The sequence below is a fragment of the Lepidochelys kempii genome, chromosome 9, assembly GCF_965140285.1.
Source record: "Lepidochelys kempii isolate rLepKem1 chromosome 9, rLepKem1.hap1, whole genome shotgun sequence".
In the NCBI taxonomy this organism is placed as follows: Eukaryota; Metazoa; Chordata; order Testudines; family Cheloniidae; genus Lepidochelys; species Lepidochelys kempii.
In genome coordinates, this window is record NC_136388.1 from 19,434,950 (window position 1) to 19,462,739 (window position 27,790).

Sequence of the window (27,790 nt, forward strand, 5' to 3'; positions counted from 1 at the left end):
AGGCAAATGCTGCACACTTTTGAAAATCCCATCCATAGTGTCTATCATTGCGATAGCCAAGCATTGATCAGTGGATCAGACACTTAATTTGACAAACAAGCCAACCATTATACAAATGACATTTATGTACACAAAGGCTTAAAACTGGTGCATGCATAAATCATACACTGGAAAGTACAGAAAATGTCTTAGTTGGATAACTGCAGTTTTCAGCTGCAGCACTAAGCTGCCAATTTTTAGTGTGCAAATTTGATCAATTGAAATGTTGTTTAATGTTCTTCATTTAAAGTCTTCAATGAATTTTCTAGAATTATCCCAACATCTTTGCCAAGAAGCATTAAAATTTTTCAGTAAGAAACAGCCACATTTTCCATATTCAACTTTCTTAATTTACCATAAAGTTTAGTATCAGTACATACCTTCATGAAGCAAGTCACTCATATGTCATTTTTGTTTTATTTTTAGTTGTATTACATAATTCCAGCACTTACAAATCTCACTGTTTTCTGCTGTCTCACCTACCCTTTCATGGAATTGTTCTTCTTTGCTTATGAAATAGAAAACTGCCAGATTTAAGACCTCATTGCACTCAATATTTATATTTTAACAGATTGATTCTTCTAACAGATGTTAATGTAAGTGGTCCATCTTTTATCTCTTTTATTTCTGCTGTTCTATGAACAATGGAGATGGGAGCATTGATATTCACTTAATCTATCAATTTCCTTAATAGCACAAAAATACAGCAACACTTATGTCTTGTGCATTAGATACTAGACAAGCAACAGATATACAAACACAAAGAACACCCTACAACTCTGTATAGGCACCCATATACTTGCACAAAATGTAGTATTGTAGTATTCTAATTCCAAGTGGATATCTTATATGATTCACTAGTAAGTATCAGGGGGAGACAATTTCTGATAGTAGAGGGCTCTTTAATCTAGCAGAAGAAGGCATAAGAAGAGTCAATGGCCGGAAACCGAAGCTAGACAAATTCACGCTAGAAATAAGGTACACATTTTTTAGGGTAATTAATCATTGGAATGACTTACCTAGGGGCCATGTTGAGTTCTCCATCACTTGAAGGCTTTAAATCAAGGTTGGATATTTTTCTAAAAGCTACAATCTAACTCAACCACATATTATGGTTTGATGCAGGAATCATGTGGTCAAATTCTATTGCCTGTGTTATGCAGGTAGTCACACTAAATGATCATGATGGTCCTGTCTGACCTTAAAATCTATGAACTGATAAGTTATTGGGGATTGACATTCTGAATGGCACGGCTAGTTCAACGTATCTGGTTTCTGGTGTAGAAGTATGTCCATTTTGGCAGCTGTATGTTCAAGATTGGTGGTTGGTATTCAGAGGGAAAATCTGCTTTAGGAAAGAGAGAAATAGCTTTGCCTCTCCTTTGATCCCCTTCCCTTGCTCTCCTTTTTGTGCTTTCTTAAATGATTTTCCCTGTGTCTGGAACTACCTTCCTAAATCTGCGCACGTAGGCCGAGCGTCTAATTTCCAACCTAATTGCCTTTGAGGACTTGGCCTGAGAGCCTCATCCAGAGCCCACTGAAACCAATGTGAAGGCATCCATTGTAATCAACTAACATTGTATTAGGCCCACAGTGCCCACTCTTTCCTTTCACAAATCCCAGATTCACAAACCAACACTAGTAATATTTCTACCAACCCATTCATTAAAAAGCAAAGCAAAGATGCTCTAATATAAAACATTCCTTTGGGTCTCTAAGTGCATTCGCTGTCTGATTTGATTGAGACTGTCCATTGTAAGCACCTAAGGGACAGGGATTATGTTTTCTTCTATGTTTTGTATTGTGCAGAACACACTGTTGCTACTTAAAAATGATGATAATACAGTTAATCCTAATACAACTGAACCAAACATTTAAGGTTCTGAATTATTCAAAAGTTTGTTTCTTTGTTTGTTTTCCCTACTTCCCAGCCACTCCCCACTGCTCTCAATGCTCTTTTGAAAATCCAGCTGCTTACTTAGGTGCCTAAATGGGAGCTGTTGGGTGCTGAGTTCTTTTGAAAATCTGACCTTTACTGTCTGTTCTATTTTATCTCTGAATCTATGAGGCTTAATAGATTTTACCAGGCCCAAAACTTTACAAATGACACAAAAGACTGGTTTTACTAAAATTGAAAGACAAAACTTCAGTTATTTGCTTCTTGGCATTTTTTAATCAGCTTTCCCTGGTTGCCTTTTTTTTTTGGCTGATGAGGCAGGGTGTTTTCATGTATCTTATTGCTCTTCCTGAAGTTCCCCAAAGTAATTTGGCATCATGAACTGAAACTGGCCTAAGAGATGAAAAGAAGAAAACAGAACTCCAGGTTGTCATTTAAGAAAATAGCCTTGAGCATTAAAACATGTATGACTATATGGCTGTGCAGTGACATTTTAATTATGTCCAATGGCTTTTGTTGAATATGAATATTTGGTAAAAAGAACATAAATGTTCTGTGCTCATATGTGCAAGATACTATACTGTATACATGCAAACTAAGAATTAGCTGATATATAGACTACTAAACAAACACTAGAGAGACAAGGTGGTTGAGATAATATATTTTGTGGTGGTTGAGGTAGTATCTTTTATTGGACAAACTTCTGTTGGCGAGAGAGACAAGCTTTGAAGCCACACAGAGCTCTTCACCGGGTCTGGGAAAGCAACTCCCAATGTCACAGCAAAATGCAAGGTGGAACAGATTGTTTAGCACAAGTAGTTAGCACATATTGTAAGGGACCAGTCAAGATAGATTTCAGAGTAGCAGCCGTGTTAGTCTGTATTCGCAAAAAGAAAAGGAGTACTTGTGGCACCTTAGAGACTAACCAATTTATTTGAGCATGAGCTTTCGTGAGCTACAGCTCACTTCATCGGATGAAGTGAGCTGTAGCTCACAAAAGCTCATGCTCAAATAAATTGGTTAGTCGCTAAGGTGCCACAAGTACTCCTTTTCTTTTAGTCAAGATAGAGTGGCCCGTTAACACCTCTGAAGTCATAAGATACAAAGTGGGGGTTAGAAGTTTACAAAGATGGTTGTAATAAGCCATAAATGTCTCTGTTCAGTCCATGATTTTTAGTGTGGAGTGGAGTAATAAATTTAAACTCCCAGGCTTGTCTTTTGAAAGCATTGTGCAGGTTTCCTTTGAGAAATACTAGTGACACAACCTTAAATCAAATATCTCTTTGAGAAGCATGACAGCTGGGTTTTCTACTGCTGTTGTCACAGCACTATAGTATTATCACCTTTGTTTTAAAGAGTTGTAGAGTAGGAATGGGTTAACCAGTTCAGAAAAATACCATTGCACTGAGAAAACTTTCATCCACTTCTTTAGAAACAAAACTCAACCATAGGTTGAGAAGATTCTTAAATGCCTTTGTTCTCCCTCCCCCAACCCCCCACCCCCCCACTTCTAATGTTTATCCAGAATTGGAACCAGAAGGGATAAAATATATCAAGAAAGGCTATTCCAGCTCTGACTGGCAAAGCCGTGTCCAGAAATCTTATGACAGGAACTTTTCTTGTTAGATACCCCTCCCAATTTTGCAGGGCCTAGAGATTAGGATAAACTCTGGAATTTCAGAGGCTTTTTGAAATGAAAACTCTGAACCTTTAAGTTTCATTCATCAATATTGCAGTTACTTTAGTGGATAAATTGTAGTAGAGAGGGATTATGCTTGTTAGTATTTCACCACAGTTTACAATGAGAACAATAATCTTTGTGATGTATGGAGGGAAAAGTGACTTCCAGCTGATAACAAGCTAAGAGGAGTGCAGATCCTTCTGGTTCAACCAGCGGTGAAAGACGAACTTTTAATTTGTCTGATTTTATGTACTGCTTCTGGGCCACTAGGTATTAGTTCCAGGGTGCAGAGGTGTATGTTCTGTAAACACAGCGAGAAGATTAGTAGTTTAAATCCATTTTTTGTAGTGAGGGTGGGGGTGGGGTCCAGTCACCAGTTAGCAGTCACAATGTTACATAAGTTTCAGAGTAACAGCCGTGTTAGTCTGTATTCGCAAAAAGAAAAGGAGTACTTGTGGCACCTTAGAGACTAACCAATTTATTTGAGCATAAGCTTTCGTGAGCTACAGCTCACTTCATCGGATGCATACCGTGGAAACTGCAGCAGACTTTATATATACACAGAGAATATGAAACAATACCTCCTCCCACCCCACTGTCCTGCTGGTAATAGCTTATCTAAAGTGATCATCAGGTGGGCCATTTCCAGCACAAATCCAGGTTTTCTCACCCTCCACCCCCCCACACAAATTCACTCTCCTGCTGGTGATAGCCCATCCAAAGTGACAACTCTTTACACAATGTGCATGACAATCAAGTTGGGCTATTTCCTGCACAAATCCAGGTTTTCTCACATCCCCCCCACCCCCATACACACACAAATTCACTCTCCTGCTGGTAATAGCTCATCCAAACTGACCACTCTCCAAGTTTAAATCCAAGTTAAACCAGAACATCTGGGGGGGGGGGGGGTAGGAAAAAACAAGAGGACACAGGCTACCTTGCATAATGACTTAGCCACTCCCAGTCTCTATTTAAGCCTAAATTAATAGTATCCAATTTGCAAATGAATTCCAATTCAGCAGTTTCTCGCTGGAGTCTGGATTTGAAGTTTTTTTGTTTTAAGATAGCGACCTTCATGTCTGTGATTGCGTGACCAGAGAGATTGAAATGTTCTCCGACTGGTTTATGAATGTTATAATTCTTGACATCTGATTTGTGTCCATTTATTCTTTTACGTAGAGACTGTCCAGTTTGACCAATGTACATGGCAGAGGGGCATTGCTGGCACATGATGGCATATATCACATTGGTGGATGTGCAGGTATACGAGCCTCTGATAGTGTGGCTGATGTTATTAGGCCCTGTGATGGTGTCCCCTGAATAGATATGTGGACACAGTTGGCAACGGGCTTTGTTGCAAGGATAAGTTCCTGGGTTAGTGGTTCTGTTGTGTGGTATGTGGTTGTTGGTGAGTATTTGCTTCAGGTTGTGGGGCTGTCTGTAGGCAAGGACTGGCCTGTCTCCCAAGATTTGTGAGAGTGCTGGGTCATCCTTTAGGATAGGTTGTAGATCCTTAATAATGCGTTGGAGGGGTTTTAGTTGAGGGCTGAAGGTGACGGCTAGTGGCGTTCTGTTATTTTCTTTGTTAGGCCTGTCCTGTAGTAGGTAACTTCTGGGAACTCTTCTGGCTCTATCAATCTGTTTCTTTACTTCTGCAGGTGGGTATTGTAGTTGTAAGAAAGCTTGACAGAGATCTTGTAGGTGTTTGTCTCTGTCTGAGGGGTTGGAGCAAATGCGGTTGTATCGCAGAGCTTGGCTGTAGACGATGGATCGTGTGGTGTGGTCAGGGTGAAAGCTGGAGGCATGTAGGTAGGAATAGCGGTCAGTAGGTTTCCGGTATAGGGTGGTGTTTATGTGACCATTGTTTATTAGCACTGTAGTGTCCAGGAAGTGGATCTCTTGTGTGGACTGGACCAGGCTGAGGTTGGTGGTGGGATGGAAATTGTTGAAATCATGGTGGAATTCCTCAAGGGCTTCTTTTCCATGGGTCCAGATGATGAAGATGTCATCAATATAGCGCAAGTAGAGTAGGGGCTTTAGGGGACGAGAGCTGAGGAAGCGTTGTTCTAAATCAGCCATAAAAATGTAGGCATACTGTGGGGCCATGCGGGTACCCATAGCAGTGCTGCTGATCTGAAGGTATACATTGTCCCCAAATGTGAAATAGTTATGGGTAAGGACAAAGTCACAAAGTTCGGCCACCAGGTTAGCCGTGACATTATCGGGGATAGTGTTCTTGACGGCTTGTAGTCCATCTTTGTGTGGAATGTTGGTGTAGAGGGCTTCTACATCCATAGTGGCCAGGATGGTGTTATCAGGAAGATCACCGATGGATTGAAGTTTCCTCAGGAAGTCAGTGGTGTCTCAAAGGTAGCTGGGAGTGCTGGTAGCATAGGGCCTGAGGAGGGAGTCTACATAGCCAGACAATCCTGCTGTCAGGGTGCCAATGCCTGAGATGATGGGGCACCCAGGATTTCCAGGTTTATGGATCTTGGGTAGTAGATAGAATATCCCAGGTCGGAGTTCCAGGGGTGTGTCTGTGCGGATTTGATCTTGTGCTTTTTCAGGAAGTTTCTTGAGCAAATGCTGTAGTTGCTTTTGGTAACTCTCAGTGGGATCATAGGGTAATGGCTTGTAGAAACTCGTGTTGGAGAGCTGCCAAGCAGCCTCTTGTTCATGGAGTGAGCTGTAGCTCACGAAAGCTTATGCTCAAATAAATTGGTTAGTCTCTAAGGTGCCACAAGTACTCCTTTTCTTTTTGCGAATGTTACATAAATAAGAAGCAAGATTTTATTGGATGGAATGGGGGTGCCTTATGAGTGGGAAACTTTTAAAGGAACTAAAAAGCACACGCTTTCTCTTTGACTATGGAAAAATACAACAATATTGCAGCCTATTTCTTCTCATTGCAGATAACCTATTTTAGTTCTTGCTACAGTATGTGTGCATTAATCCTTTAATTTATGCATTTTAAAACTGTAATTGGCCCTTCTCTCTATCTCCAAAATTCCTCCCTGCCTCAGTGAATTTTATGTTGTCATGAAATTTCTTGTGGGGTTTATTTTTATTTATGTATTTTTCCTAATATCATGTATTGTATGTTTGCAAGAAACAGCCACCTGCTCCCACTGGGGAATAGAGTGATGCCTGGATGACAGATTCATAGAATCATAGAATATCAGGGTTGGAAGGGACCCCAGAAGGTCATCTAGTCCAACCCCCTGCTCGAAGCAGGATCAATTCCCAGTTAAATCATCCCAGCCAGGGCTTTGTCAAGCCTGACCTTAAAAACCTCTAAGGAAGGAGATTCTACCACCTCCCTAGGTAACGCATTCCAGTGTTTCACCACCCTCTTAGTGAAAAAGTTTTTCCTAATATCCAATCTAAACCTCCCCCACTGCAACTTGAGACCATTACTCCTCGTTCTGTCATCTGCTACCATTGAGAACAGTCTAGAGCCATCCTCTTTGGAACCCCCTTTCAGGTAGTTGAAAGCAGCTATCAAATCCCCCCTCATTCTTCTCTTCTGCAGGCTAAACAATCCCAGCTCCCTCAGCCTCTCCTCATAACTCATGTGTTCCAGTCCCCTAATCATTTTTGTTGCCCTTCGCTGGACTCTCTCCAATTTATCCACATCCTTCTTGAAGTGTGGGGCCCAAAACTGGACACAGTACTCCAGATGAGGCCTCACCAATGTCGAATAGAGGGGAACGATCACGTCCCTCGATCTGCTCGCTATGCCCCTACTTATACATCCCAAAATGCCATTGGCCTTCTTGGCAACAAGGGCACACTGCTGACTCATATCCAGCTTCTCGTCCACTGTCACCCCTAGGTCCTTTTCCGCAGAACTGCTGCCTAGCCATTCGGTCCCTAGTCTGTAGCTGTGCATTGGGTTCTTCCGTCCTAAGTGCAGGACCCTGCACATATCCTTATTGAACCTCATCAGATTTCTTTTGGCCCAATCCTCCAATTTGTCTAGGTCCTTCTGTATCCTATCCCTCCCCTCCAGTGTATCTACCACTCCTCCCAGTTTAGTATCATCCGCAAATTTGCTGAGAGTGCAATCCACACCATCCTCCAGATCATTTATGAAGATATTGAACAAAACCGGCCCCAGGACCGACCCTTGGGGTACTCCACTTGATACCGGCTGCCAACTAGACATGGAGCCATTGATCACTACCCGTTGAGCCCGACAATCTAGCCAGCTTTCTACCCACCTTATAGTGCATTCATCCAGCCCATACTTCCTTAACTTGCTGACAAGAATACTGTGGGAGACTGTGTCAAAAGCTTTGCTAAAGTCAAGAAACAATACATCCACTGCTTTCCCTTCATCCACAGAACCAGTAATCTCATCATAAAAGGCAATTAGATTAGTCAGGCATGACCTTCCCTTGGTGAATCCATGCTGGCTGTTCCTGATCACTTTCCTCTCATGCAAGTGCATCAGGATTGATTCTTTGAGGACCTGCTCCATGATTTTTCCAGGGACTGAGGTGAGGCTGACTGGCCTGTAGTTCCCAGGATCCTCCTTCTTCCCTTTTTTAAAGATTGGCACTACATTAGCCTTTTTCCAGTCATCCGGGACTTCCCCGGTTCGCCACGAGTTTTCAAAGATAATGGCCAATGGCTCTGCAATCACAGCCGCCAATTCCTTCAGCACTCTCGGATGCAACTCGTCCGGCCCCATGGACTTGTGCACATCCAGCTTTTCTAAATAGTCCCTAACCACCTCTATCTCCACAGAGGGCTGGCCATCTCTTCCCCATTTTGTGATGCCCAGCGCAGCAGTCTGGGAGCTGACCTTGTTAGTGAAAACAGAGGCAAAAAAAGCATTGAGTACATTAGCTTTTTCCACATCCTCTGTCACTAGGTTGCCTCCCTCATTCAGTAAGGGGCCCACACATTCCTTGGCTTTCTTCTTGTTGCCAACATACCTGAAGAAACCCTTCTTGTTACCCTTGACATCTCTGGCTAGCTGCAGCTCCAGGTGCGATTTGGCCCTCCTGATATCATTCCTCTACATTCTAGAGAACACCTTGCAGAAGTTGAAAGTAGCAATTGCTTCAGACTTATTGCTTGTTACTTCTTGGTTGCAGTAAGTAGGACTGGCTGGAAAACAAGAATTCTGTTTTGTGAAATATTTTGAATTTCTGACATTTAATTTTTGTTCTGCAGCGGAATAAAGCTAGACTTCTTGCATTTTTTCACTCACACAAAAAGATCAGAGACTTGAATATCCCACATCCTAGTCTAACCACAAGGCTATTGGCTAGTCTGAGATGAATTTCTGTCTGTGAGCAGATATTCTATTCTGGACCTGAGAAAAAAATTTCAAAAGTGACACATAGCCAAGAAAAGTTTTGGTTTTGACTAGTTGGTATTTTCTGGTGAAAAAATGTTTAGTCAAAAAATTCTTGACCAACTCTGATAGTCAGATGCTATACTCTGGGACCAGAGCTTAGTGAAAAATCACAGCTAGGAATTGTAATCTCTTACCATACAATGATGGTAGTCAAGTTAAACAGAAAAATTCTGCTTACAAATATTTATACATGAGCAAGAATGACTTTGCAGTGAAGATGCTAGGAGATCTGGGTTCAGACTTCCAGTATAACCTTAGAAAGGTCACCTCATGTCTCTAGCCTAAATTCCACATCTGTAAAAAAGGGCGATGATAATGATTCCTTTGTCTTTCTTGTCTATTTCAATTGTAAGCTCTTTGGGGAAGACACTGTCTCTTACTATGTGTTTGTACAATTCCCAGCACAATGGGGCCTCTAGCTGTTGTTGTCATGCAAAGAATAAATTATTATTATTAAAGGTTCTCAAAGCAATAACTTCCATCCATGGTTCTCTTCATACAAAACTTCCACCCCTAGCACAAGTGGGCTCCAATCTCAACTGGGGCCTCTAAACACTGCTCTATCACAAATAGTAAACTATTATAAAAATTATTGGCTTAACTAGTGGCTCTAGTATAACTGTGATTCACAAAACAAGAAATACATGTAATTCATGTCATATTAATACTGTGGACAGGTATTGTTAAAGCAAATTATATGAATTAAAATACTTTCAGTGGGGCAGGGTTTGTCTTCATGTGTTTGTACTGTACCTAAATTCCACCAGAGCCTCCTATAATATAAATAATAATAACTTATATTCAGTAATAAATCATGAGAACGGTAAAGTGTTACCAGGTGTCAGCCGCAGCATGCCAATCAAAATATAAATCATAGCAAAATTATTGAAATTTCTCTTTAAATATAATAAGAGCAAACCATTTGTATGTCCACAGCACTTTTCATCAATGCACTTAAAACACCATGACCACATTTATTAATTTTGAAAACACTCTACTTTTATTTCAGAATAGTTTTTGGAATCTGAAGTAATTTTGTATAGCTGACATTGTGACATCATCAAGAACATAACCAAGATGTTGATTCTACAATGAGCTCTTTACAGGGATTTACTGAGCTCAGGACATGATTGGGAACCAAGGCAGGAGGGAAATGTTACTCAAGGATGGGGTTCTGTTACAGAGCTTTTCCTTTCTAGGCTATAGGTTTGAATCCTTCCAGATTCTTGAAAGCTGTTCTGCTGAGCATCCATCATTGTAGAATAGGTTAGACATCTAAGTCTTGATCCTAGTGGACTGTTGTCTGCTTTTCAAAATCACTGACATAATTGACACTAACTGGCAGCCTCATCAAGGAAGCAAAGATTAAATGGACACAGCAATTAAGCTACACTCTCACCCCTAAAGATTATCCCATCATACAGGGTTATAATGCACTGGCAAGTGTGGTACTGAGAAGTTTGTAGGTTTAACTCCCTGGTAGTCTGATACTTTTTAATGATCATTACGTGGAGTCCAAAATTAGACTCACGAATGAACATAATTAAAACAAGAAAATGGCTAATCAGGAAATAAATATAATACCCCTACTGCCGAGAGTATTAGAAATGCCACACTGCAGCTAGAATCAAGTCAGGGAAAATGTCACCTGAGCCATCCCTATGGCACATAAGTAGAACGTTATGCTGCTAATTGGGAGCCTTGAGTTCAAGTCTGGGAATTTGAATTCCATCTCGTGAACTATCGGATGGTAATCATATCGGAGCAGAGAGATGCTACTTTCCAATAGAGGGGCTACTAGCCACGTGGATCACTGAGAATTCCTTCCTGCTGAGCTACAGCGCGTTGGCATCTACTCCCAAGGATCCAAACTGAAGTGAATTGTCAAAACAACAATTTCCAGATGGCTAAAAGAGGGATAAAAATAGAGGGAGGAAAGAGAATGTTAAAGGTTATATAGATTCACATTTGCAGACCTTTGCATAATGACAAGAAATTGGTGAAGAGTGTTAATGCTCTAACTAGAAAGAAAAGGAGGACTTGTGGCACCTTAGAGACTAACCAATTTATTAGAGCATAAGCTTTCGTGAGCTACAGCTGAAGTGAGCTGTAGCTCACGAAAGCTTATGCTCTAATAAATTGGTTAGTCTCTAAGGTGCCACAAGTCCTCCTTTTCTTTTTGCGAATACAGACTAACACGGCTGTTACTCTGAAACCTGCTCTAACTAGGAATCACATCCTGGTGATTGGGTATTTTTCTAGTTCCTCTTCCTTGTATATTAGTATTAATTTGTTCCCTTTCATTTATTGGTTGCTTTATACCAAATGCTGGACACAGAAGCCAGGCTGTGTGCTGGTGATCTCCAAAGGGTAGCCAAGTGGGGAAGGAAACCTCCCCATAGGCCGCAGAACAGCTGCAAGCTGCACCTTCCCTGCTACTGCAGCCCTGAAGCTACGATAGCCCATGTGTTTCTTTAGTCCCCATTCTATGGGAAGCAAGGGGGTTGTGGGAGGCTGGTAGAACTGTACAGCAGTGACTCTGTCAGCCTCAGTCCTTAGCAAATCCTTATCAGGGCTCACATTGTGCCCTAGCCCAACAATGTGAGATTGCACAGGTGCCCTAATAGAGGTGGGCTCCACACCACACGGGAAGTGTGTAATCTCTTAGCAGATCTCAAATCGTGCTGTTTCCATGTCCATATGAATACATATAGTCTTCTCCACTGACAACTACAATTTTTTGATCATTATAAATATGTGTACACACACATAACCATTCATATATATGGCTAGCTTTGCAGAGACACACTAACTATAATTTTTGACAATGACACAGAACAACATTTATATACACTCTGTTTGTCAAATGAACTTTTTCCAAAATGAAACAGTTTAATGGTAATGAATTGTGAAATGCTTGGAAATCTTTTCAAGTTTCCTTATTATCCTTTTTTTTTTTTTTTTGCAAATGAGCCTCTAATACTTGCAATTCTTAAACATTTATGGATAAACTTATGAATCTGCAAGCACTTGCAAATTTCCCATGTGATCCTGTATCCCTGCATTAAACCTGATCTGGTTACTGCAAATGTCAAAATTATTTCTACTCTGCTGAATCAGCTTAAGCCTGTCATTGCATCTCAGAGAATGCAAAAATTAAAATGAATTTCTTGCTTCCAAGGTTTGCAACATGAAAAGCATGTGAAATGGGGTTTACAAACCTCATACTGACCATAGCAGAATAGATAGAAGAATCTTCCCTGCTTACAGGCAATCAGGCTGACCACACCCCCAGACAGCTGCTACAACTGGAGGCAAGCACCTACAGCTCTAACCAATAAAGGAAACAAACCCAGTCATAACAGAGGGAGAACAGAGAAAGAGAGGCAGAAAGGCCTGGAATAGCAGTGGGGTAACAGCCCTATGCCAGGATGCCTCAAAGAAACTGACAAGGAGCTAAAAGAAGGCTGCAAACTCTGGAGTTTAAGGGTTGATAGATTCAATTTAGGTTAAGAATATCTGGACTGATCTAACTGTAGTCAAATTGAAGGGGATCAGGGAGAAAGCTGGGACCTCTAGAGAGACTGCAGCAAGAGCAGTCAGCAGCATGTAAAAATGAACAGCACATGCACAGATGTTTAATATATGTCCTCCAGGGACTGTTTCCTGCCTTTTCAGGTAGTAGACTTAGTCTTCTCCACTGACCCTATAATCCTTGATTATTCTTATGAAATACAAAAGAAAAGTTTCTTCTCAGGCCTGCACAGTGCTGATGACTCCAGTATGTTGGATTTCTTAGATGATGCCAACAGAAATTCAATGAATATGGCAAGCATAGTATATTGGAGCTGACATGTGTTATATAGAAATCAGAGGGGATTTTGATCCCAGGTACTAAGATGAGAGTTTTAGTAGAGATGAATGATCACAGAAACTCTTTTCCTGTCTAAATTTTTACAAGATATTTTTATTCTTAATCTGACCTCCTTCATGCATCACAAATGTAAAGTCAGATGTTTGATACTGGAAGACATAACCTACATTACTATAGAAGGTTGGGGTGAAGGAAAGGAGATTGATAAAGAAGTTCACAACCTTTCAAAATAGCCTTGCAAGATGTCCTCCCCACTGGTTCCCACTCTCTTCACCCCAATTCTTTAACTGATCTCAGTCTTCCCCCACCCACTGGCTCCCATTTCTGTCTCTGGATTCCAGTCTCAGTCTCATTGTCCAGCCAGTTCCAGTTTCCCCATATCTGTCTCCCAGTCCTATTTTCCCTCTCCCCTTCTGCTCACCAATGTTCCCCCCACCCCCCACCCTGTGAGTCTGGCTCCTGTTTCCTCTGTATTTTAATCAAGCAGCTTCCTCTTCACACTCCCTGGACTCAGCCCGGGCACTATTGAGAGCACAGGAGACTTGTGGGCCCAAACACTCCTAGGACTGAAGCATGGAAAACAAGCTATTGTTATGTAACCTCATAGTATTGATTAAGTATTAGCAAAGTCTGAGGGCCAAGCAAGGAAGATAGCAGATCTAGTCAAAATTTCAACAAGGAAAATGAAGGAGGAGATTGCTGACATTGTGTTTCCTCATTTTTTAACCAGTTCTAGAATAAACTCTGTTTATTGGGACCAATATCCTACAGCCCAAGTAACTTGACTTGATGGGAATTCTTTGGGGAAGAGGGGAGAAATCCAACCCCCTGTGCTCTGGAGCTGCTTTGCACTAAAAATCTAGCTTAATAGATTCATAGATCTATGGCCCCAGACTAACTTCCACACCCCAGCTCTCACCTCTGTGAGATCCTGATTCAAGAAACCATCTCTATTCAGCATACTATTTTTGTTTATTCATATTACCATATGACTAGGACTCCTAGGTCCTGAACTGGGACCCCACTGTGCGAGGCACTATACAAACACAGAACAAATAGATAATCCCTGCCCCCAAAGATCTTACAATCTAAGTATAAGACAAGAGTGAACGGATGGAGGCAGACAGACAGATGGGGGAGTGCAAGGAAACAATGAGACAATATTGGTCAGCATGACAGACAGTGTCAAGAGCATACCAGCAGCCTAAACAAGGTTTTGTTTGTTTCTTTTTCATAGGCATTGCAGCAAAGGATAGTTACGGGAAGTCAATGGAACCTAGACGTGTGCTTCAATGCTGTCCTGAATGAGGGCCTAGGTATCAGAGACACACACCCTCGGTTGGTGGCAGTGAGATCAGCACAGAAAGAAATAGCCAACCAACAATTTCAGCATTTGGCTGGTGCTACTTATGACTGCTGCTTGCACTGTGTATCCTCACTCAAAACCCAGCACTTTCTGGTAGCCTCTGGTTGCTTTCTTTTGCATATAATTTTAGTCCATGTTACATGTGCATTGGTATAGGCAGCAAGCTGAATTAATTTCACTCTGGAGTCCTTGGCTTGGCTCTTTGTCTTGTGGATTCCAGGCCTGCTATTTTCATTCTAACATGAGCTGGGTTGGGGGAAGGGGAAAGTATACTGATTTTCATTGTTCTGAATAACGCTGTCATTCTATTAAATGTCAGGGACTTAGAAAGCAGTGGAGTTACCCCATATAGAAAGGAAGTAATCATAGAATCATAGAACTAGAAGGGTCCTAGAGAGGTCATCTAGTTCTGTTCCCTATACTCATGGCAGGACTAAGTATTATCTGGACTACCCCTGAAATCCTTGTTTGTCTAACTTGCTTTTAAAAATCTCCAATGATGGAGATTCCTCAACCTCCCTTGGCAATTTATTCCAGTGCTTAGCCAGCCTGACAGTTAGGAAAAACTTCCTAATATCCAACCTAAACCATCCTTGCTGCAATTTAAGCCCATTGCTTCTTATCCTATTCTCAGAAGTTAAGGAGAACAATTTTTATCCCTTTTCCTTATAACAGCCTTTTATGTACTTGAGAACTGTTATCATGTCCCCTCTCCGTCTTCTCTTCTCCAGACTAAATAAGCCCAATTTTTTCAATCTTTCCTCATAGGTCAGGTTTTCTAGACCTTTAATCATTTTTGTTGCTCTTCTCTGCTCTTTCTCCATTTCATCCACTTCTTCCCTGAAATATGGCACCTAAAACTGGACACAATACTCCAGCTGAGGCCTAATCAGCACAGAGTAGAGGGGAAGAATTGCCTCTCATGTTTTTCTTACAACACTCCTGCTAATATATTCTAGAATGATGTTTGCTTTTTTTGCAATAGTGTTACACTGTTGGCTCATATTTAGCTTCTGGTCCACAATGACCCCCAGATCCCTTTCTGCAGTACTCCTTCCTAGGCAGTCATTTCCCATTTTGTATGTGTGCAACTGATTGTTCCTTCCTAAATGGAGTACTTTGCATTTTTCCTTATTGAATTTCATACCATTTACTTAAGACCATTTCTCCAGTTTGTCTAGATTTTGAATTTTAATCCTATCCTCCAAAGCAGCTTGGTATCGGTACTGCAGTAGTGAATTAGGCCCACAGTCTTTCCATACCCCTGTGGACTGCTGTGTTTCTGAGAGAACATTGAAAAATGATAGATTCATAAAGAGAGCAAAGGTTGGGAACTTCCCTTTCATTTGACTTGATAATTATGAGCGATTCCACTCTGCCATGTTGGTAAAAAACCTTGAGATCCTGTGTGGATGAAAGGAAATATATTAAAGCAAATTTCTTTCATTCATTCGTTCGTTCATTCAAAAGTGCAAGCACCTAAAATGCTTTTGGGGAATCACAATGCTTGAAAGAGTAAAAATATCAAATATTCAATTAATTGTACCTCTGACATTTTTTGTGTGTGAATATTTTATTCCTCACACCGTGATTCCTCCAACTTTTATCGCTCAGATGAATCTGGGTGACAGAAACTGTATTTTACAGTGCTACTTTGGAGGTTTTCCCAGTCCCTTGGATGTCTCTTTTTTTTCTTTTTTTTTGTGTAACGTACCTAAAGAAAAAAATGCATATTCTTTAACGTTATTTAGGAGTTCAGGAGCAGTGGCACGAGACACAGCAAACAGAGCTGAAAACAGGGGAGTGTGAGTGGAGAGCTGTTGGGGGAGAAGGGAGGCAGTCCCACGTTCTTTGGGGGCAGTGAGTGAGTCTTTGAGAGTGTTAGTTTGGCTTGCTGTTCTGTCTTCTGTTTGCAGAGGCTGGCAGGAGGCCTTGTGTTGTGTTGATCACAGGGGAGCCCTGATTAGGGGGCACGGTTCTGTAATGAGCAAGTTTATAAAGGCAGCTAAGCAGAGGCATGGGAGCCAGCAAACAGAGCTGAAATCTGGAGAATTTGAGTGGGAATTTGTGGTGTTCTGGTGTGTGTGTGAGAGAGAGAGAGAGAGAGAGAGAGAGCTGCTTAGGAGGGAATGCTACAACAGCTACAGAGGTAACAGTGGTAGTGACCCAAGGAATGAAAGAGACAATGAAGATGACTGGATGTGAAAGCTGCGGGATGTACATTATCCTGGAGGGGGTACCTGAAAGGTGCTTCATTTATATGAAATGCCACCTGATAGATCTGATGAAAAAGAAGAGCTGAGGTTTGGAGATGCAGGGAGAAAATATGGCTGACATTCAGAGAGGATTTGAACAGATGAATGAGGGAAGGAGAGAGGAGGCCGAAGAGAAAACTCAAGATTTGTAGATGCATGATGTACCAGAGAACTGTGAGGATCGATTGCTGGACAAGGAAAGTGGCCAATGGAAGCATGTGACTTTAAGAACAAGCCAGAGGAAAAGACTGGCTAGCAAAGAAGAAACAGAGCTGAGGAACAGGTTTGCTGAGTTGAAAAATGAAGAGATGTGACAGGCAGTAATAGAAGGTGGGAAGGCACAGAAGAAGAGAGGAGTGGCTAGTCCTAAAAGAAGAGGGGATGTACCAACGTAGATTGCCAGAGTTTGGAGCTTCAGGAGAATAGAGGATGACTCTCAGAAGATTGCAAATGAGAACAAAATACAAGAAGATTTGCATACAGAAAGAACAGGAGGAAGGCTGGAAAATTGCACCAACACCAGGAAGAGGCAGGTCTATGGGTTTAGGGACTCCCTATTAAGAATAGACAGGCCTGTCACCAGAGCAGATCCAGAGAACAGAAGGATGTTCTGTCTACAGGAAGCTAAGATATGGGATGTACGTCCTGAGGCTGAAGAGGATCCTAATGGGAGCCAGAAAGAATCCATTGATTGTCCTTCACATGGGAACAAATGATACTGCTAGATTCTCCCTAGGATGCATTAGGGAGACTATAGCAGGCTAGGGAAGACACTTAGAGAAATGGAGGCTCAGGTGATCTTTCAGTGAGATTCTATATGACCCTAGAGGAGGATAATGAAGGCTAGACAAGATTATGATGATGAACAGATAGCTCATGCAATGGTGCTATAAGGTCTTTGGGATGTTCGACCACTGGGAGGCATTCATAGACCAAGGACTGTCTTCATGGGATGGACTCATCTTGAGTAGGGAGGGAAACAGATTTCTGGGATGGAAGTCACCACAACTTATTAAAAGAACTTTAAACTAGGAATATAGGGGGAGATCATTGGGAGATGCTCATGAAATTTCCACACTGATTCTAATATTCAGCAGGAGAAAAATCAAGTAACAGGATACATAAATGGAGAAAGGAACAACAAAGGATAGGCAAGTGGACATCAAAAGGAAAGACTGGCATTAGTATTGGCACTAATAGTCAGGCAATATTGGCAGTAGATTGACTCTACCTAGTCAGGTGAGGAATCTGGGCAAAGTCAAGCAGAACCAACTAAGATGTCTGTACATCAGTGCAAGGAGCCTGGGTAACAAAATGTAGGAACTAGAATTACTGGTGGAGGAAGTGAAACCAGATAACAGAAACATGGTGGAATAGTAGGCATGATTGAAGAATAGACACTGAAGGGTATGTACTGATCAGGAAAGAGAGAAATAAAGTAAAGGTGATAGAGTAGTGTTGTATATTAATGACTAGGTAGACTGTAAAGAAATTAGAAGTGATGGAATGGATAAAACAAAATCTGTTTGTGTCATAGTGTCATTTAGAGAAGAAAGCTAACAGAGGCTTCCACAGAGACAATGCACAGACCCCAAGGATCCAATTTGGATATGGATAAAGACATCTTTAATATTATTAATTAAATAAATACTATTGGGAATTGTGTGATTATGGGAGGCTCTAATTTCCTAGATATAAATTGGAGGGCAAGTGCTATTAATAATAGTAGTGCGCTTCTGTTCTGGACATGACAACTGAAAGTTTTCTTCTTCAGATACTCACCAAACCAACAAGAGGTGATGCCATTTTAGATTTATAATTGGTAAGTAGCAAGGACCTCATAGAAGAACTGATTATAGAAAACAACCCTGGTTCAAGTGATCATGAGCTAATTTGGCTTAAACTAAATGGAAGGATAAACAAAAACAGGTCAGTAAGGCATTAGACACAATTTCACATGGGAAATTATAAATTAAATTGGAGAAGACTGGGATGAAAATGAGAATTGAAAGGGGGTAAGAAAATCATTAAAAGGGAGACTACAACAGGTTATGCTGAAAAGTAAACTGTCAGGCTGGAGCAAGATTCCTACTGGAATTCCATAGGGGTCTCTCTTGGGACCAATCTTATTTAACATTTTCATGAATGAGCTTGGCACAAAAAGTGGGAGTATACTAATAAAAATTCTGGAAGACAAAAAGTTGGGAGGTATTGCCAATACAGAGGAGGACCAGAATATCATACAAGACGATTTGGATGACCTTGAAAACTGGAGTAATAGAAATGGGGAAAATATAATAGCACAAAATGCAAGGTCATGCATTTAAGGATTAACAAACTTTTTTTTTTTTTTTTGCTGTAAACTGGGGACATATCAGTTGGAAGTGACAGAAGAGGAAAAAGACTTGGGTGGTTTGGTTGATCACAGGATGAATATGAGCCACCAATGTGATGTGGCCATAAAAAAGGCTAATGTAGTCTTAGGGTGCATCAGAGGTAAGATATTTCCAGTAGAGATAGGGAAGTCTTATTACCGTTATACAAAGCAAGAGACCTCATCTGAAATACTGTGTGCAATTCTGGTGTCCTATGTTTAAGAAAGATGAATTCAGATGAATTCAGACTGGAACTGGTGCAGAGAAGGATGGTCAAATGGGGAACCTACCTTCTGAGAGGAATCATAGAAGTGTAGGACTGGAAAAGTTTAAATTAGTGTAAGTGGTGGATCCTCTGTAACTTGAAGTCTTTAAACCATGATTTGAGGCAGTAACTCAGCCAGAGGTTAGGGGTCTATTACAGGCATGGGTGGGTGAGGTTCTGTGACCTGCAATGTGTCAGAACTCAGACTAGATGATCACGATGGTCCCTTCTGACCTTTAAGTCTATGCGGTATACCGTTGCAGTTGTGCTACTGTAGAGTTGTACTTTAGCCACTTGCTACAGCAACCAAAGGGTTTTTTCTGTCGCTATAGTAAATCCACCCTCTTGAGAAGTAGAAAATAAATTGACAGAAGAATTCTTCCATCAGCATAGACATGTCTACACTGGGGCTTAAGTTGGCTTAATCAGTTCCTTGGGGTGTGAATTTTTCACATTCCTGAGCAATGTAGCTAGGTTGAATTACATTTTAGGTGTAGCCAAACACACTTCCACATTTCTATGATGTAGGTAGGACTTTAGTTCCTTGAACTCCTTTCAGAAATCAGACATAAGTTCTTTATGTAAGTATCCAATAGAGGAGGGAGAAAAGAATCCCAAAAGCAGCATATAAACAATTAAGGTGATTTTTGAAGACTCAGTTCATTTTATCTCCTCTTCTCTTTTTATACTTTACACAATACACTCTCTAGTCTTTGTATTGTGTTCTCAGCCCTGTGGGAAAAAATATCCCATTCTGACAAAAATATGCTAAGCCACTAATTTTCATTTTGTGGGCCTGATATTTTTTACCAGGCCTGTAATTTTGCAGGTGCACCTGCAATTAATTATAGATGCAAAACTGGAGGTGATCTTAACTGCAAGATCCAATACTTGCATTTTGATGACTTAGTATCTGGCTGTGCTTATAAATCAATATTCCTACATCTGAATGTTAGCATTTGTGTCTGCAATTGCTTTCTCAACTTGGACCCAGAAAATTGTTGGCTAGGTTGGGTCCTTTTTGAAAATTTGAATTTAAGGTTCTTGGTATAGGAAAGTGCACATGAGATGAAAATAATCAGTATTTTGGAACCTACCACTACATGATTTTTGGTCTTGCCAGCAGTGGGAATCACTTCAAAGCTATGGATTCTGTGGACCTCCTCCTGAGAGCTTCTGAGCAACCCCTACTCCCTTTGGTCCCAATTCATTGTTGCCTACGGCCCCTTTGCTCAATTATAGCAATAAGTTAAGGTACCTCCAATTCATATCATAGGGACAGGAAGCTGTTCTGCCCACTCTACACATGCCCAAAGAGAGATGAAGTCTTAGAGGCCTCAGTCTGAGGGGCACTCCTGGAGTGGACGATGGAAAGCATGGGGTGAGAGTCAAAGGTGCAGTTACCTTGAAACTGTGACATATTGATCTGACCATTTGGATAGTAGATTTTATGAGAATTCTTTATAATAGTATTTCTGTTCTCCCCTTTCTGGTTTGAGCTCCAGAAAATCTTTCAGATGAGATGGTGGGAGAGACCCAATTTCCAGTCTGTGTTGTGGTGACTAGGAAAAGCATCTTCAGGGAGCGTCAAAAAACACTACCATGTTTTAGACTGCTAATCTTAGCTTGCTTTGTGAGATGGGGCATTAGCACATTTATATGTAGATGTTCAGAGTACAGGTTTTCATATCTGTTTAATATCTGTGCAGCTAAAGCATCTCTTGCACATCTGTTTCCACCTTAAAGGTGGAGTCTGTTTGTCTGCCTGGGCTGAAATTTTAAATAAGTGGCCTTTATTCACATGTAAATAAGGAGTTTTTTTCTGCAGCAAGCCTGCAGGAGTGGACATCCATAAGAGTATGCAGCAAAAGAGAACCTGAGAATAGTCAGGAGACAGGAGGAGATGGGGTAATTGTTAGATGTATATTTTGGCAGCCCATAAATGTGATTTAAAGGATTGGGAATTTACCAGTTGATTAAATAATGTTCCATCTTTGATAGGGTGCATGTTGTGTAGGGATCCAGAAGAGAGGCAACTTAAAAGCTTCATAAATTGGTGTAGATTTTATATTGTATTTCCTACTTAGTGTTTTGTGGCTGCTTATTCGCAGTTCATTTTATAGACTGGCTAGAAAAATGACTCCTCAGATCCTCTCTGTTAATCTTTCATGATCATTTTGTTTTTATGTTAACCAATTCTTATAAAATATTGCATGCTCTTTATGTGCTTTAAACACGTTCAGCTTTCACTCTTGTTTATGTTGACACCAGAAGGCATTGCTAGTAATGCAGCCTTATTATACTGTGTGCATATATATACACACATCAGTTATTTCTCTTTATACAGCAACAAAGAGAAAAGATGATCTGTTTCCCAGTCATATCACTTAACCCTAAAAAGATTTGTGTTCTCTTCCTGACTCTACCACTAGCTTCCAACATGATCTTGGACAAGTCACATAATGTTTCTGTGACTCAGTTTCCCCAACTGTAAAATAAGGAATACGATACCTACACACAGGGCATTGTAAAGTCAAACCAATGAGTGTCCAGAATGTTACAGTTCTCACATAGAATACAGTGTATAATTGCCAAGTACTATTACCGGTATCTACAGACTGCAAGACATTTAATTTATAACCAGAGGATGAGTTTTTTCATAAAACACAGTTAATTGGTCAGCATTGCTTGCTTCAATCCACTCTTCCATTACTGTACGCTTATCATTAATTACACTGGGTTTTTTTTCGACTGTGAAGCAGAAAGAACAAATAAGTAATAACTCATAATAATAATAGCTTATTTTTATAAAACATTTTTCATCAGTAGATCTCAAAGTGCTTTACACCAAAGGGAGGTAAGTATGATTATCCCCATTTTACAGATGGAGAAACTGAAGCACAGAGCATGGCAGTGACTTACCCAATGTCACTCAGCAGGTCAATGATAAAGCCAGGAATAGGATCCAGGTCCCTGAGTTCCAGCCCAGTGCTCTAGCCTTTAGGCCACACTGTCTATCCATATCTGACAAATATTTAATTTCATAACTTGGAGTATCAGAATGAAAATAAGTAAAAAAGAAAAAGAAGAGTGAATATTCTGGAACGAAAATCTTGAAAATAAAATAATCTTGCAGGGAAACCTAATCATTTGGGATTTTTAAAGCTAATTTGGACAATGCATTTGTGCATGTATTGTAGGGGGAAATCCTGCACTGGCAAAAGGAGGGATTAGAAAACCATAAAAGCTTTTCCCCTTTTTTTTAGTTTCCGTGACTCTGGTTCTATGAAACATGAACCCAGTAACTCCTGTGTGCAATTCAAACCTAGATATGTGACATGGAAAACATCTTTCCTGTTGTTGTTGTTGTTGTAACCACTATTTTCAAATCCCATAACACCCAATTAAAGCCATTATGAAGAAACCAAGCCATGAACTATAAAAAGCTCAAGGGGCGGTTTAAGGCTGGCAGATAACTGTAAGTGGAGCAATCCCTCTTGGTTGATGTACCAATGAGGAATGTATTTCCCTAAGTGGTCTTGTTAGAACCTTGTTACTTCCAGAATTGTCAGAATCTGTTCCAGGATTATTTATAATGGAAGACTTTGCAACCAAATTTCCATCTCAGCTACAGTAAACTGCACTACAGCAGCTATATCCATACAATTAGTTGTATTAAATAATGGTCAGAGATGGATGCTAAAGCTGTCCTTTAAAATGAAGACTTCAAAACTAGTGAAGTGGAATGCAGTAAGGTGTGATTAATTCTCTGGCAAAGATTTTTCTTTATTAAGGCTCTAATTAGATTTTTTATATTTCAAACTGTCAGTTAATAAAAATATTAATATTTGATATTTATCTACTGCCAAATAATAATAGCACACACTAGCCCAACTCTGCACTGGGTTAGACTAACATTTCTATGATAAACTCTCTTCTGGAATTATAGTTTAGTTGTTTTAATTACCGTTGAGCTTCACCACGGCATAAACTACGTCAACCTAGTTACAAAAGGGATCACTTATATAGGTGCAAATCTACTGACTTCATCATCATTGTTATTCTTACAATAAGTGTGTGGCCAGGGGATCCAAATCAGGGTCTTATTGTGCGTGGTGTTGCGCATACCATAATTAGAGATGGTCTCTACCCTGCAGAACTTGCAACCTAAACTGACAAGACAGATAAAGGGTGGAATGAAGAAAGTATTCTCCCCATTTTACAGAGCTGGAGCAGCAAAGACAGTGAGTGACTTGCTCGAGGTTATCCAGGAAGTCTATGGCCAAGCTGGGAATTGAACCAAGATCTTCTGAGTTCTAAACCAGTGGCTTACCAAGAGATCAGTGTTTCTAAGAACTGGAGTAGATTTACATACATATAAGGGAGAGGAGCTTCAGAGGTTATAAATTCGCTCTTTAAAAAAATGTTTAGGATAAACTGCTCCTTAGCATGAACTGGTGGCATTTGTTCGCTGGGATTTTTATATCCCACGTGTAAAATTGTTAGCTTCTTTGAAGATGAAAAGAAGCTGTTGTTTATTCTGAAGAGCTGCTGTACAATAGCTACTTGTCATCTGTAGCAGAAATGGTAAAACTGATAAAACATTACAGAAATCTTCTGGTTCCAAAGTCATATTACACCTGAAGGACTTGTGGCTCCATATGATGGCAGTGGAAGTCATATGCTTCTGTTTGATGTCCCGGTGATTTCTTAGAACTGGTTACAGTGTTAGTGGCATCTGTTCCATTGATCTTACAATACGTTTTCAGTAAAAGTGTCTCCCCTGGTGCATAAATCAGAGTATTTCAAACACATCTGAAATAGCTGCAGCCACAACATGGTGTCAACCACAGTTTGACTTATTTCGATACATACACCATGACATTTACTCTGTAGTGATGTCAATCCAACCATGGGTGGGAGATGCTTTGTATGATTTATTTGCCATTTCAAAATATTTTATTAAGATTCTAAGCGTTTGGGGCCAACTATAATGGCTAAGCAAATTTTTGATTGTGACCTTTGTTATGCAAGTCTGATACAATCTCCACAGGTGTTACAAAAACTAAAAAATAAACAAAGGGAAAGATCCTCAGCTGGTATATATCTGCATGATCTCCATTGCCTTCCTTGGGGTCAGTGGAGTTATGCCAATTTACACCAGCGGAAGAAATGGCTCATTATTTGTAATGGAGAAAAAAATACATAGATATAGTAATGTTAGGTCAGAGCAGGATTTAAACTGAGAGTATGAATTAGTGTAGCTTTTATTCCAAGTAACCCAATGGCTCTGTGGGACGTCCTAAGAGCCATTGTCTGAGAAACTGGAAAGCTAGAGATATTTTATTTTGTTGATCCTTGAAATGGTATAATGCATTTAAAGTGGTGGTCCCCAAATGGTAACGTGCCCCCTATGGGGGCATGGAGGAATGTTCGGGGGCATGTGTGGGGCCTAGACCAGCCCCCACAGGAGGCAGGGAGAGAGTGCCATGCTTTTCCAGCCCCAATCCACCCTCAGACAAGCTCCATGCCAACCCCATTTAGCTCCCAGTCCTGCTCCACCTCCAGGCCAGATCCACGTACAGTCCCACTCCGTCCCCAGCCCCAGCTCCACTCTGCCCCCACCGGACCTCCGCCCTCCTTTCCTCTCTGCCCCCAGACCAGCTCTGCCTCCAGGCCCAGCTCCTCTCCAATCCCCAGTTCCGCCCCACTTCACCCCAAGCTCCGCTGCTGAGCTGTGTGGTAATGGAGTGGGGGCATGAACAGATTCCATTAATGGCAGCGCTTAAATTCATCCAAAGCCCACCAGAGCAGAGTTCCGGAAAATATTTTCAAGCCTGTGGGAGCCCCGGCGCCTGATATAGGGCTAACACCCTGAGCCCCAGTACCTACCATGGTGCTGAAGCACGGAGCCCCAGCACCTCCCCCTGCATGGGGCTAAAGCCCTGAGAGCCCCAGCCCCACAGCTGAAGCCTAGGGTCCTGAATGGCACGTGGGAGGCTCTGGGAAATAATCTAAGAATTTTAGCCCCGGTTAATGGTAATGGGGGGGAGGGGACGACTGGAAAAGTTTGTGCACCACTGATTTAAAGACATAATATGAAGCAGCTGCAGTGACAGAAAATATTAGTTGTGGCTCACATCTTGGTTGTGAGTTAAATGCCATTATTATGTAGTTGGAAAATGGAAAAGGGATGAGGTGAAAAAAAAATTAAAAGTACAAGTCAGTCAGGAATAATTAGGAGGGTGATGACTGATGCCTTGATTCATGAGGCTCTGGTGAAACTAAAATTGGGTTTCACTTGTCGAATGACAGACATTAAAAATAGCACTGAGAACAATTTAATAATAAACATTAGGGCCAAAAAGAGAAGTGTTAGTGATCGATGGATTGAAAGACTAATAGCTTGATGCACCTCTTACACCACCAAGAATCTGGACTAATTACATTGCTGCCTCTGGAGCTACTTTCGTTTTACTCTAGTGTCAGTGAAAGCAGAATATGGCCCGATATGTGCAATGTTAATGGAATCTGTTATGTGATGTAAGATGTACAGAAGTAGGAAAATTGTTAAATATCATATCCTTAAATGGCCACAAATAGGACTCTCAAACCTGGCCTGGGACTTTGTGAAAACACCCTGCAAATGCTACTTTGGCTGGGCAGTGAAATGTAGTTCCTCCTAATGTCATCATCACAGGAAGGGGGACATGAGAAGAAGGGAGCAGAGAGACAACAGAGCATGCGTAGGGGCAATGCAGCCCAAGTGGGAAAGGGGAAGAGAACGGGGGAAGAGAATAAACTAATCAGAGAAAATCAGAGGAAGGATGAGAAATGCTGTAGAAAGTGTAAAGAGGGGCAAAGGAAAAGAGGGAGATAGGGGGATAAGAGAGAAATAATTTGGAGAAAAGAGAGATGTTAGGAGGAAAATGGTCCAGGGACTAGGGAAGAAAGAGGGAAAGAAATGGAGATGCAGAACAATCACTGGCAAAAGTGGGTGATTCAGCAAGAACTAATTCAGGCTTATGGAAGGGTATGAACAACAAATAGGGACCATCATTTTGTTCTGTCTGTATGGCACCTTGCACAATGGGTTCCTGGTCCATGCCTTGGCTTCTAGGTTTTAATGCAATACAGATAACAAATAATAGCTACATTGCCAAATGTCTGCCTATAGCTCTCTTCTCAAGGGTTGCTACTGGGAAACACTGAAGCCAAAGGAACCTCCACTCCCACTACATTTCACAACAGGTTCCCATGGAAATGTTTCAGTAGGTGGGTCATGGATCCAGCATATAGAAATTTATCAATTGTTGGAACAGATTTCAAGCTGGCATAAGGCATGTTACTCCATAGATAATAATGGAGCTAGACTGATTTACAACAGCTGAGGGCTTGTTCTGCTATTTTCAGAGATATCAGATTATAAACAATTATTACACTCTTCAAAGCACTCAAGGAAAAATGTAGTGGAAATAACAAATGTCCATATAGAGTGAATCCATTTTGCCCCACAGTTCTGATTTTGTGAATTTTTTTAAATCGTTTAATTTAGTGCAAAGCTAATTTCCTTTTTTGCATTTATTTTTAAATTAATGAGTGACTCTTATTTCTTTTTACTCCCAGGTTATCAACAACAGCACATCCATTCCAAAAAAGGTTTAGACCTTTTATACCAAAGTTGTATAGACATGGAGGGATCACCAATGACAGGAATACTTTATAATTCTAATACATTATCTTACAAGCTGTCCGTTGCTGTCACTGCTATTGTCTAAACATTGTCTGCTTTGATTGTTTCTATTTACAAATTGTCCCTTCTGCACTAAAGTTTAAATATTCCCTGCATGTCTAGGTTTAATTTAATTAAACATCTTAAGCTTTTCAATAATAGCTGCCCTTTAAACTATAAATATATTGGGCCAAACCAAAGTCAATGGGGATTTTGTGTGTCTCTGTGCACAGAATATCATCAGTCAAATTCAAGATAGGCTTGTTGGATCATGACAGAGGTGGAGATCATGATAGCTATACCTCTCAGAGACATATAGGCCCTAACATGTGGATCATACCCCTGCTTCTCTTAGCTGACAAAAGCCAGGGAAGACCCCTAAGCCGGACCTGAATGAGAGCATTAGCACTGCCTATACAGAAGGCAAAAGTCTGGCCAGTCATCACTAGATCATTGATGGCCACCACTTGATTCCATGATCTTGCCAACTACTGGCCCAGCTCCAACCTCCCACTCCTGGACAAAGTCATTGAGAATGCAATGCAATGCCAAGGAGGCTCTAGTAACATCTTCCAACATCATTATTAATAGCACATCATCACCCTTAGCAGTAAGTCACCTTTATTAGTGCCAGTGCCCCTCCATCCCCAGTCTCTTATGCCCAAATCCTCAAAGGTATTTAGGTTCCTAAGTTCCATGTAAATCAATGGAAGTCAGGAGACTAAATACCTTTGAGAATCTGCCTTGTGCTGGTCACTGGTGCTTAGGCACAGTGCAAACTCAGAGTACTGAGTTCTGTTCTTTGCTGCATTGCTTGGAGCCTATCTCTGTAGTCATTGTGATGGTAGGACTCCTCTGATGGTTCTAAACTGCTCCTTCAGCTGGCTGTGGCTTTGGCCTGCTCCTTAGGTTGATCACCTTGCCCTGGATCC

The 27,790-nt window shown here is 40.9% G+C and overlaps 1 long non-coding RNA gene across 1 annotated transcript in view; it reads right to left on the minus strand.

Moving 5' to 3' along the window:
* Positions 1-366: 366 nt before the first annotated feature.
* Positions 367-27,790, minus strand: part of LOC140917202 (uncharacterized) — a 46,534-nt gene continuing 19,110 nt past the window's right edge. The window contains exons 2-3 of the long non-coding RNA XR_012160741.2: positions 8,564-8,738; positions 367-2,329 (exon numbers count right to left, since the gene is read on the minus strand). This is a non-coding gene — a long non-coding RNA (uncharacterized LOC140917202). The remainder of the gene's footprint in view (positions 2,330-8,563; positions 8,739-27,790) is intronic.